General features: G+C 40.2%; 1 long non-coding RNA gene across 1 annotated transcript; it reads left to right on the forward strand.

The window, feature by feature from the left end:
* The first annotated feature begins 1,040 nt into the window (after window positions 1-1,040).
* Window positions 1,041-12,409, forward strand: LOC107308988 (uncharacterized). The gene is made up of 2 exons (XR_001553028.3): window positions 1,041-1,570; window positions 10,955-12,409. It is a non-coding gene; the product is annotated as an uncharacterized LOC107308988 (long non-coding RNA).
* The last annotated feature ends 831 nt before the right edge of the window (window positions 12,410-13,240 follow it).

The raw sequence follows: 13,240 nt of genomic DNA on the forward strand, positions 1-13,240 counted from the left end.
ATCAGGAAAGGTGTCTATTCAGTTGTTCCAGTAAATAAATCAGATTTGATCAGAGAATAAAAGAAAACTTACTGCATCTACCACATGGTTCAGATTTAGAAAACAATGAATACTTCATCACTATGTGTGTTTGCAGGACAAGTTTCAGATCTTCTTTTCCTAGTATTCAGGATGCATCTAGAGAGAGAAATAAGTAGCTTTCAAACCAGTTATGTTCAATGGGAGAAGAAAAAAATCTGTCCATACAGAACTGATTCACCAGGCACTGGAGGCTGGATACTCTGGTCTTCTGTGGTTCAATATCAGTATCTAATTAAAGGATAAAAGTGCTCATGTCTTTTTAAAACAAACAAATAAGGAAAGTCAGTTTTAACATCCATGATATTTCCAAACAAACAACTGTAATTTTTCCCCTGCACCCTACTCTGATTCCTACCTTTGAAAACCACCAAGCAGTACAAACAATGTTTTACTGCTGCAGATCAATATCTTTCTATCTGCAGACATTTACTCACTTGTGTCAGAAGCTGATCATGGCTTTGTTTTATCAGCAGTGTTCTCCTTATTGTATTTTTGTACGTTCCCTAAGGAAAACTAGTGGTACGAATCTGGCTATTTCTACAGTCTCATTAAAAGTCTGCAGCAAGTTGCAGGAGTTTGGGCTTGGTCAGTGTCTGTTATGATACAAATACTCACGCAAATTGTTAGTACAGCAAAAAAGGTTGATCATCACTACGTTTGCTAGATCTTTTCTTTTTACAATTTTATAGGATATAGTGCCCTCTCAGCTTTGCTACATGGGTTGCAGAGGGCTCTGAGCAGCTTAGTTTTGCTGTGTTGAAATGATCTCACAGAACTACAGTGCCATTAGTTGCAAGACAGGAGGCGCTTAATGCTGCACTTTCAAAAGCCAGTAAATCCACCAAAGCCTTCCTGGCTCAGCAGACTCATTTCCAGCTGATTCACCCTGCAGCATTGCACAAGGAATGCCTCACATGGTCACCTTTTGTGTCCAACTCTGCTCTGAGGTCAGGCAGACCAGATGACGGCTCCCTACATCAGTGCTGGCACACAGTTAGGATCAGTCTGCTTTAGTGCCGTGCTTTTTGTGTTATATTAGAGCACACCATAATTTTGCAGTAACCACTGTTAAGGAGTACCATGCTATTTACCTCTATGGGCAGCAATGCGGAGGCCTGGCACATTGTGGCATTTGGAAAAAGTGGATATTCATGAAGTCTTTGAGAAGAACCACAAATCCGTGCTTCATGAAGAATCTCTTATGGTGGTTCTCTCATGTTATGAGACAGACAAGGACAAAGCCAGACCACTGGTTGTTTTGAAGCCACGCGTTTGTACTGTGACAGGCTGTACAACACGTGGTCACCCTCATACCACATTTTGATGCTGACACCAGCAAGATGTCAAAGCAATCAAGGGCAGTGGAACCGACTGATAACAGCAGAATATCATCTCTATACCAGAATGTCTCTGCTTCATTGTGTATGGCAGGAGGAAAAGAATCAGCACCAATACCTCACTGGTCATCCTGATGGGGGAGCCTCATTTGGTAAGTGCTGTTCCTGTATCATAGTAAAGCAGGTGGTCTCTACTCTCCTCTCTACTATGGTAGAGGGGTTCTGTAGTGCTGCTGGACTTTTCTAAGGTCCTTTTACAAGCTCCTAAGAGGTATGATGATAATAGCTGATGATACATAATAGTGAATATAATTATATATATGTCTGATGTTTAGAGTTAAAACTCTGACTAGCTTTATTTGAGCGCTGTATGTTGCTGCACTGGGCAGGTGTGAATCACTAAGTAGGCTTTAGTGTGTTTAAAGTGTAGAAAGCACACTGAATGAAGCATATCATTCTAAGGAAAGCATTGTGAAAATGCTGTGTCTGGCTTTTCATTTCCACAGACCTCTTTTCACTTCTCTTTCATTTCTTTCTGCCATAACAAACCCTTGCCACCAAAATGCAGCTGAAGAGATGGATCAGGAGTGGCTGTGAGGGAAGGAGCAGTTTAGAAACACTGGGTGCTGTAAGTGAAAGCAAAAGCTCACAAAGTGTCCAGTTGTGTGACTCTTTCTCAGCTTCTGACTGCCTTCAATAACACAAAATGCACACATATTCCTTCACTCAGCACATCGATTTCAATAATATTATTTTATACTGAAATATATATTGGAGGATTGTAATAATGAGACATGATTTCAGCCTGTTTAATAATTGGAGCATTGCCCTGCTCAGATGAGGATGAGGAATGGACTAGAAAAAAATGATCCTGATTCCGCAGCTGACTCAGCAAGGACCTTCTGTGGCCCAAGCAAACATAGGAAGGAAATGGGATACACTGGGGTAGATCCTGGAAATCATAACGATTGCCTGGGAATGTGGCTCTGACAGCATCTGTACAGCCTGCACAGGCTGTAGGTCCTGTGAGCAGCTCCTTCCACCCAGACTGAGGAGTGAAATTTGGGAAAAGAGATTTCTGGGAACCCATTGTTGAACTTCCAGTCATACACAAGGGCTTATGCCTTGGCATTTGACTTTGAGTTGTGAGGAGGATGACAAAGACCCACTGCCACTGAGCTCCCTGCCATGGCTTCCCTGGCACCTTGGGGTCTGCGGGCAGCAGAGCTGCTGCTGCCAGGTTCACAGCAGAGATATTTGCTTCCAGCTGAGGACCTGAACTGCAGTATTGCATGAAATCAGCCTGCTGTTTCCTTTAAGATTTTTCTATTGTTGGCATTGAAAGAGAATGGGCTAATACCTCTGGAAGAAAAAAAGCTGCAAAATCAAAACCCGGTAGGTTTGCTGTATTGGAAAGCTTTTGGCAGACTGTCAAATTTATCACTAGAACTGCCAGATCCAATAGTGTTTTCTCCATGTTAGCCAGTAAGAGATCAATAACAGTCCTAATCATGGAAGTACAAGATCATAAGAGAGCAGTAAAACAAGAGAAATTGTGAGTTTGACCTATAATTCCTGTTGATTCTGGATGGTTTCTGCTAGTAATTTCATAATTCATCATGAATTTCCATAAGGCAGAAGGCCCAATCTATGCAGAAAGAACTTGTGGAATTTTTGCCCATAAGGATGAATGCTTAATAAAGGGAATTTTTTTAACCTGTGGAAATGCAGGCTGAGATTGCAGTAGGGGACAATTAGCCCTCTGGGCTCAGGTCTGACAGTGAGGTGCAGATAACCGTAACCTCCACACCTTCTCAGTCTGAGCGGTGAGGCCCCATGGCTGCCCCAGCAGCCTCTTTAGCTGCCATGAGGAACTGTTCAGATTTAGTTAGATGACTCTGACATTGTGAAACCAGGCACAGCTCCTTGAGAGGGCAGCTCAGAAACTATCCATACTTAACACTAGGAGTATGCTGAGTCTGCAAGAGTCTAGCTTGGTTTACAAACAGAAGTGACAGAAGATGAGCTGAATTGTGTAGGAATAGACTCACATAGCTGCATCTCAATATTTGCACCAGCGTGCTGCGATGCACAGGAGAGCCATTGATTTCTCCCACGTCAGCCAGAGGGAGCACTGCAGGGACAGGACACAGGCTGGGAGAACCATGGGCTCCTATTCCCTCCTAGCAGCCTCCTCCACCCTTCTGTGCTCAGCGTGAAGTTGAAAAAGAGACTCTCCAGTACTTCTCTGCTGGGAGAACACTTGTCAGGAGATGAAGCCCAGAGCTGAGGAGGAAGCAAAGAGGAAAGAAGCTTCCAGACATCGATTATAAAACAATCCCAAAGAGCAGACTTTAAACAGATCAGCTCAGAGCATAGGAAACTATTTATGAACATATCACATTCTGTTTTTCAGTAGACTGAACACTGAGTATACAGTACATGGTCAGGTTACTCTACCAACACATGTATACATACCACTTGCTGAGGGGAAAGGTGATGTGCCAAGCAGCAGTTTACTGAGCTAGGATTAGACACTCAGAGTTTTAAAAGGGGATGTAAAGTCACATTATGATATTTTTGAAAAAAGAATGTAGGAAAAAATTTGCAGAATTAGGAGGAAAAACCCATATATTTTTAATGAAATATTTTGTGTTGGAGTTCAGCTTCAGTACAGGAACTATGGAAAGAAGTCCATGCAGCACTTGGCTGATTACTTAGAAGAATTACTACAGAACTTCTGCACAGTCCTATGTCTTATCTCAGGGACTGTGCTATATTTCCATTCAATCAGACACAAACAGACACATCCAATCTGATCAAAGCTGCGGTCTGTAGCATGATCAATATGCATTTGAACCAACTATGGAAGGAAAGTGCAAAGTCCAAAAGCTGTAAATAAAACATCACGCTATCAGCAGATGGCAATTTTTATTTTGCTAGTTTTTCTCTCCACATTTTATTCCTTGTGAATTCAAGAAATTACATACTTCTGGCACCTCTGGAGTTCTGCTGTAGCAGAAAATGCTCTGCAATCCTTTATGAAGGCCTGTTAGTTTAGAACTTCTGAATTCTGGATCACTACTAAACTTGAAGTATTTAAACAGTTAATGTACAATTCTTCTTCTGACATCTGTTAGTAAAAAAGCCATGAAAAATACCCAGTGTGTAGTGCTGAGGAATATCTGTGCTCTTAACAAGTGCTCAGATTTTATCAGTCTTTGAGCACTTCTCTTAAAAACCTTCTCTCCTTTCCTTAAACAATCCTATTTTCACTTGGACTGCAGCAGTCTCAACATCACCAGTCAGGAAAATCAAATTGGACAAGAAGCTCGGAGTTGCATATATTTGAATTAATTTAAGGCTAATGGAAGGTATATTGGCTGCAGATGTGCCACCTGCTTGATATGAGCTTTGAGAGCAATGCAATGAGCACAGCAGCATATGTGATGTCTAGAGAGGATAACACAGAGCTGCTGGTTGCTGTTTCATCTATGCAAGGTTATAATTAGGTGACATAATTTTGATTATGTAATGTTTGATATTTTACATCCTGTTTCCATAGTTTTGGTGGGTGGAATTTCTAGACTAAAGTTACCTTAGCAAGCAGGTGGATGTGCTGTTTGCCACAAGGCAGACATTCTGGCTTAGGGATTCTATTTATGAATCAAGATAGATCTCAGTGTAAACATCTGTACAACTTTTCCAAGTAATAAAGCTAAAACTAAAAAAAGGAAGAAAATTAGTGGAGGTAGAAAACTCCTGAGCTTTAGTCAAAACAAGGTTTTAGGAGCTGCACTCTTTATTTTCATCATGTTGTAGCACTTGAATTATGTAACTCGTTTGCTATACTGGCACATATATTCATCTGGAAATTACTGCTGACTGAGGAAAGAGACCATCATTCGGAGAGGTGAGGAAATGATAATCTGACATGTTTCCTAAAATACTGATGGTTTCATTCTCAGCTTCTGCCCTGGACCTATCCAATATTTTGTACAAATTAATCATTGAACAATACTTTAGTTATTGCTTATGATTCTATACCGTTTTGTAGCCTGTAGCTCCCTTTGACATCCAGGCAGAGCTTACCTGCTCCTTTCATTATAAATATGAATTGCACAGGGGTTTGTTAGTACTAGTTGATTGATAGAATATTTTTACTAATAGCCACAAATCTTAATTTAGCAACTTTTCATGGGAGGAAGAAAAAGTCCTCTTGTTTTACCTCTTGAAGGGATACATTTTGGAACCTGCCCACAGACAGATGGAAAGGCCTTTCTATGGGAGCTAGGAGGAGGAAACAATCCTTCTCTATGTTACAAATGCAACCTCAGGGCTGTATTAGCTTTTATATCTGATCTATTGCCACACCACAGAGATGGTGAGGGAATGATTAGCGGATCTGGGCTGCCCTGCTCTCCCTGTTAAGTAGGAATAAAACCTGACAGAGCTCCTGCACTGTGCTCCCAAAGCAGATCACATAAAATCTCCTTCACTCTAGACTCTGCTACACCCATGTTTTCTTTTTACAAAGACATTTTCTGATAAATGAAGCAACAGATGTTTCTGCACTGTCAAACATTAAACAAGACAGAGAGACAGGTATTCTGCCTGAAAAAAAAAATATTTTGTTTGAGGATTATTACAGATTATTGAGAGATCAATGCACACAGGAAATGATTCAGACCATTCACACCAGTACTTTGGAATCTCCTGCCACTTAAAGGAGTGAACATACTGTGTCTCATCAGCTCCTGTTATGATGGAGATGATTTAAACCCATATTATCTTAAAAAAACAACTGTGAATGTGAAATATCAAAGGACAAAATATATACAAGAAGATCTGCAAAAGTGCTTCCAAAGCTCAGCAAGTTTCAAGAACCTGAGGTGGAAAGCTCGAATGACAAATGGAAACCAAAGGCTTTTAAGTCCTTACCAAATGCTAAATATCAATTTGTAATTGAAATACTTTGGGAAAAAACAGTTGACACAATGGATGGTACATGATGGAACAAAAGATCTTGAAGGCAGAATACAAGGCCCTGGGGGCTCTAGTAGTATATCCAAAGACTAAATGACAGATCTGAAAACTGTAACTTCATTCAGGCTACCAGATGCACTACAGAGAATTGAGCAGATGAAACCAGAGGATCAAGGGGAAGTATTACTGTGATGCAAAAAACCCAGTGGAAAAGTAATCTTTTCAAACCCAAGGGGAACAAAAAAGCTATATGTATTGTATAACAGAGAAGGATTAGGTGAAAGACAAGGAATAATTCTCTCATGCCAGGAAAATTCAGTCATCTAATTCAAACTCCTGATCCAGAAGAAAATATTTTGGTTTGTTTGCAAGTGTTTTGGATGACAGAAAATTATACTTAATGTTGCCATCCAGGACCTTAAGTCTGATCACTGTTTGGAGACAGATATCATCAAGAAAAACTCAATCTGCTGTGGGGAAAATTCTTGCCTGCATAAGTAGTGCTAGTTTTACCTTTCAGACATTTTAGAAGTTCTGTGATTTTGCAGAAATGAATACACTGTTCTAATGAAAGTCTGCAGGCATGTGTGCAGTGGAAACAGGAACAATTGGAAATCAGTACATCAGCTTGGTATGGAAGATGCTTGCTCATTTATTGGTGCTGTTTTGTATAAAATGAGAGCTATGAAAAAAGATTATGAGCATTAAGTGTAGGTTCACATTGCAATTTTTGCAAGAGAACAAATGTTGTATTAGCATTATTACATTTTGACTATGTCCACTTACAATTTGGCTTCAGTTTCAAATAGAGATCATAGTTTGCCTTGCTCTCTCTTCTGAATTGTTTCTTCAGCTAGAAGTTCTATATAATTTCTGGCTTCTTCCTTAGAGAACTGCACTTCAGCAGTTGTTTAAGAGCCTCCTCTGAAGTTTCTAGATAATTTCAGAAGAAAGGGTTAAAACAAATATGCTATAAAATTATTACAATTTCTTATGATAGGCGTGGTAGGAAGAAATACTGACTACCTACATCTCTTAGAGTTGCAACATATGATCACCATGCCTTGATATAAAGTTTTGTAATAATGCTATATTCTAAATATAAGATAAACATGAAGTTACTGGACCATGCTACTACAAATGCTTCCAAGACCCTGAAATACTGCACTTTTTATAAGTGAAGATCTAATGGTGCATGCTGTTTGTTATTGCGCTGCCATGGCCACCTATTGAGGAAACTGCTTAAGAGAAAGTGAATATAGGCAGCACAGTTACGCCAGCCTTGGCATCAGTCCTCTGTTGGACATGGAAGCAAAGGTCCTTTGCCGAGTATGCTGGTGGATAAAATAAGCTGTGTTCCTGAAAGAGAGGTTACATTACTTGAGATGTATTTATTTTGTAATGCTCACGCATTCAGTGGTGCCTAAACTTTGAAGACTCTGCAGTCAGGTATTCCAGGTATGCTGGAGGTATCGCCTTGGAGAGACAGTCCATCCTGTGCCAAGTGCCCATTTCCACTTCCTCTCTTTATTACAGACACATTACAGTAAAGGAACTGTTACATGGCTGCTGTCACAGATTTATTATCAACCAGCTTTTGTGTTGGGGAAATTCTTGATCCCTATGATTATTACCTCTATTAGTAGTGAGGTTTTTACAGATGGGTATCTGCTTTACATGCAGACAACAAAGACTCAGGACTGGGAGTGTGTGGTTGGCTGCCTGACCAAAGAGATTAGAGGAAGACTGACATGAGGAACCTGTGAGTCAGTGTGAGTCTCTCAAAGATGCTGAGAGGAAAGGAAACTCAAACAGCAATGAAAACTTACCTTACACCCAAGGCAGGTTACATAAAATATCATGTCCAGACATGGTGCTAGGAATGAAGGTTTGGATGTCATCAACTTCATTAAACATGTTGCTCAGAACAAACGGAAGAACAATTCCTGATTTTGTCCTGAATGTCAGGAACAATCTAGTTCAAAACAAACTGTGAAAGAGTTTGCATTCAACAGCAGTGCAGCAATGACAAACAGCAGAACATCCAGTGTGTTCAAAAAAAAAAAAGAGAGAGAAAAAGAAGAAAAAAGGTAGAGGAATTTAAAAGAGAACTTAAAGAAAGACAAAAAGTTAAACTACAACAGCAACATGCAGGCTCAATATAGGCTATTTAATGACACCCTGCTTGAGGATTTGCATAGCTGTAAACCACCTGTCAGTAGCAGTTTTGGAAAGATACGGATATGGATAAACAAATATGGATAAAATTAAGAAGGCATTCCAAGAGGCAAAGAAGGCTGGAAGCCTCCTGGGTTTTATTGGGTAAAGCTCTGCTGGCGGGTTGAGAGAAGTGATCCTTCCTTTCTGATCAGCACTGGTGAGGCCACGTGTTTCTCTGAGATTCTGGGATTTCAGATGCATAAACACTTGCAAAAATGTAGGAATCAAAGAGTAGGAATAAAGCTGCAGTGTAAGGGAGTAGGAAAAAAATATATATAATACACAATTCTATGCAAATATCAGCTCAGATCTTGGTGGTCACCAGTGAAATAAACTGACCATTAGAAAATGTTAGAAAATATTTGTAGAGTAAAACAGAAACCATTCCTCACTGGCATTCATATTTTGCATACTTTGTACACTTCTAGTCTTCTCATCTGAAAAAAAAAAAAAAAAAAGATACAGTAGGCAAGTGACTGTACAGCAAAGGTAAAACAGAATAGCTAAATTTGTAATGATACCCACGTGAGGAGTGATAAGGAAGACGAGGATTTCTCTTGCTATTAAAAAAGTCCCATAAAACTATCGGAGGATATGATGGAAATCTATAAAATCATGTGTGACATGGACTAAGCTGATATATAGTTGCTCACTGTCTGTTCTAATATGAGAAGAGGAATCAAATGAAAGTAGCAGGCATAGAATATAAAATGAAAAGAAGGGTATATATATAGTTAGCTCTTTGCCAGAGGAGGCTTTAGATGGTAGATGCTATTATGGTTTCAAAACACATGGATAAGAAATTCATTTCTATGAAGAAAAATACAATTATTATTGAAGAGAACTGTAGTTATTATAGAGGAAGACTGTCACTATGGGCTCAGAAAGTCCTGGGTCACAAACTGCTGAAAGATGCATTAACATTCTGGGGAAGCACCATTACATGGTCCTGCCAAGGACTGTTCCTGGTGCCAGACAGGCTCTGGTTGGACCCAATAAAACTGGTTGCCCCCATTTGAATTCACATTTTGTGTGCATTTCTTCCAGTGATTCCTTTAACGTAGATTGTTGCTTGGCCTACTTGGCAGACACTGTCTTGATTCTGTATCTCTGCCCTTTGCCCACCAGGTCCTGAGATTTTTCACGATTGCTTCATAAAGTGTTTTGCAAAGAGTGAGATACCGATGACAGTGGTTACTTAATCCACCCAGTGCCATTCAGACAGCTAATCCCACTGGCACATAAACTAAAGGCTAGATGAGGTATGTTAAACCTTCAGAAGGGATTACGGATAAGACGATCCCAAAGTAGGGATGGAGTTATCTCTTCCCTTCCTCACTTAATCATAGAATCATAGAATTACCCAGTTGTTTTTCAGCCTGGGTAATTCTATGATTCTATGATTCTAATGTCATCCATGTTAAGTACTAGAAGCAACTGGAGAAAGTTACATAAATATGTTCTTTTTGAAATGCAAAATAAATCGATTCCCGATTCTCCTCCCTTGAAATGATCACTTAAAGTAAAACCTCATTAGAAATGAGAAGTTCTTTCAGAACAGCTGCTTTCTGAGAAGGATCCCCAGTTGTCGTGCTTGTGGGAAACAACAGATTTTGCTAATGTAAAAAAGTACTCCACAAAGACACATACTTACCTTATCTTCTTTCACAAGATTACTGTATTCAGAGAAAGCCTCTTTATCTCTACCACCAACAAAGGAAGTCCAAAATAAATCCTAAAGTTGCTTCTGAAAAATTCATGAAGCAAAGTAGAAACAGCAAGCTTTGGAAAATGCTCTACTACTTTAAATCTCACTGATATTCAGAGGAAATACTTCATGTGAACTAGGTTTGTCAGGTATTCTTTGATATTTTTTTTTTTCTGTCTTCTGATCTTAATGGTAAATACATTACACATTGTGCTGCCCTGGATACAAATACACTCGAACAAAGAACAATTCACAGCACAAACTGTTCAGTGTTGATGAAGTACACAAAAGTAAAGTTGGACTGCAGGAAAACTCTAATACCCAAACTGTTGTTCTTTCTTTGTCTTTGAAAGCTGTCACCCAACCTTTTTCACTGTGGGATTAAATGATTAATCAAAAGATCCGAACAAAAGTAAATGGAACTAGGAGGTGGCCAGGCTTATCACCATCTTCCAGTAGATGTAGTTGTTCTTGTTCTTCTCCAAACAGCTGACTCTTGCCTGTAATGACTCCAACACCACGTGTAATCTATGTTTTAATACTAAGTTGACTATAAGCAGCGTATTCTAATTGTCAACAGCTAATGTACTTACAGTGTTAAATCTCCCCTTTCTGTCCACAGAAAATAAGCAGGCACTGAGAGGATCAACAGAAAGGAGTGCCCAGCTCTGGCTGCTGTGGAGATGAGGGGAGAGATAAACATCATGCAGTTGCTTCATAAAAATAAGCTGGATTCTTCAGAAAAGGAGTGGCCAACCACAGTAAACACATTTACATCGTGGTCTCCAGAGAAGTCCTCCTCAGAGTTCAGAGACTTCTGCAGTACTTTCATTCCTTGCTGCTACTTGCTGAATATGAAATCATAAGGTGTTACTGTGTTTAAGGTTGTCATGCAGAAAAGGAACTTCCCTGAATCTGACACATGATGACAGTCACTCTTACAAACTTTGCAAATTCCTGCATGAAGAATAAAGAAAGATTGAGCATGTGTACACATGCTGTTTCTGCCAGGAGTCACCGATGAGCTTCATTGTGAATCATAACTGCTGACTCACTGTCAGGACCATAAATACTGTGGGTCAGCCACACAATCTGGAAATGGGATAGAAGAATATCTCTTTGCAACAGGAAACTTGTAGATTGCTGTCAGCATCTTTCTGAAGTGGCTGAGCTTCTCAGCTTCTCTCTCACGTTACTGACTCATGTCTGACATGCTCATCTTTGTTGCTAAGGGTTTACCACTGCAGGGATGAGATGGATGATGTCCTTCTAGCCCTTGCTTGCCCACAGTGGCAGCCCAAGGGATCACAGCTGTGCAAAGGTGCCAGGGTCCCCTGAGGACACACAGAATTCAATGGCCCTATCATTACAGACCTCAGCATTAAGGAAGAGGCTGTAAGTAACTGCCCATCTTCTGAGAGAGGCAATCACAGTCTCTATGGCCTGTTTTCACCATCAATGAAATGGCTGGAAATAAAAGGGCTACCATCTCTCTTTTCCTTAAGCTGAGAATTAACTGAGACAAGGTGCTTTGGGTTCTCTGAGCTGCACTTTTACACCACTAGGATCTGGATGCTCCAAGACTTGGGGAGCACAACTGTGAGAACGACTGTCCCAGATCCATAATATATTGGACACTGAATTTCAGTACTGAAATTATAGGAGATAACTTCGTCAAGATGTTTTCCTTTCTTTGTCACATCCCTGAAGTAATCAAATCCTTGGGAACACTGATCTCATACACTTGCTGCAGCTGAGCTGGTGCTGACATTTTTCTGTTTCTGAGTCCTGGTCAGGAACCAGGCAGTTCTTATGAAAGACTATAAAAGCATGGAGAGAAGCACTCTGCACTCTGAAGTGCAATATTCATCTTTCTTTCACTATACATCTCCATATGTGGGAGGACTTGGAACCAGTCATGCTAGTTTCCCTTAGCAGTTTATGAGGAATGAGGAGTGTACGTATAATAATTTATAGATATTGTATGCAGACAAGTTAATCTGTTTGGTACTATTCTGATAGAAAATAGAAGAGATCACTGAAAGAAATAAAGAATAAAGGGATTAGGAAATAAAAATGCAGTCAAAAGCTCTCCATTGTTCTTCTAGGCAAAGTAATAACCAGGCAATGCTAATGATGCTGTTGTGGCTTGGCCCTCCAAAATCTGAGGCCAGGATGAAAAGAGATCATAAAGGACAATCAGATGAAAATTCCACAGCTATTAAAGATTTGGGTTAGTTGTTATAACTGAGGACTCCTGATGAGTCCTAAAAGCCATGCAGGAAAACAGGCAGACATGAATGACAGCAGGATGGATGTCGCTCCCACATCAGAGACAGCTTCACTAGAAATATCCTACACGAGTTTTGTGGCAAGATAAGTTAATATTTAGTTCTAATGGTTGTATGTTCCTTAGCGAATTATACTTTGCTTTGAAGGAACTATGTCTGAAGTGCTTTAATCATCCACTACCTCTGGCTTCTGGGGTAGAGCTGGTGTATCACAACACGGCCTGGCTTTCTGGAGTTAAACAGGAGTCACTGACTGCAAACAGGTTCAACTGCTGCAGACAGACATGATGGCAGATGGCTACATGGCTGTCTGTACAAGGACAACATAAAGAAACACCAGTTCTTAAGGGGCACAACCACAGCAAAAAAGCAAAATCACACCTTCAACAAATCTCAGATTATTACAAGTAAACAGGCACAGTAAACAAGCACAGTACTGGTCCACTGCCAGGTATTTGCACAGGCTTAATTATAGAACATGCCTTGATAACTATTGTTATTGTTATTGTTATTGTATTCATCTTAGGAGCTTGTTTTGTGAGGCAAAAGACGCCCCCACGGCCAACCCCAGCTCGGCTCGCTCCGATCTGCGCATGCGCCGCCAGCAGTGCGCCGGG

The sequence above is a fragment of the Coturnix japonica genome, chromosome 2 (genome assembly GCF_054131305.1).
Source record: "Coturnix japonica strain WE chromosome 2, WE-NBRP24, whole genome shotgun sequence".
Taxonomy (NCBI): domain Eukaryota; kingdom Metazoa; phylum Chordata; class Aves; order Galliformes; family Phasianidae; genus Coturnix; species Coturnix japonica.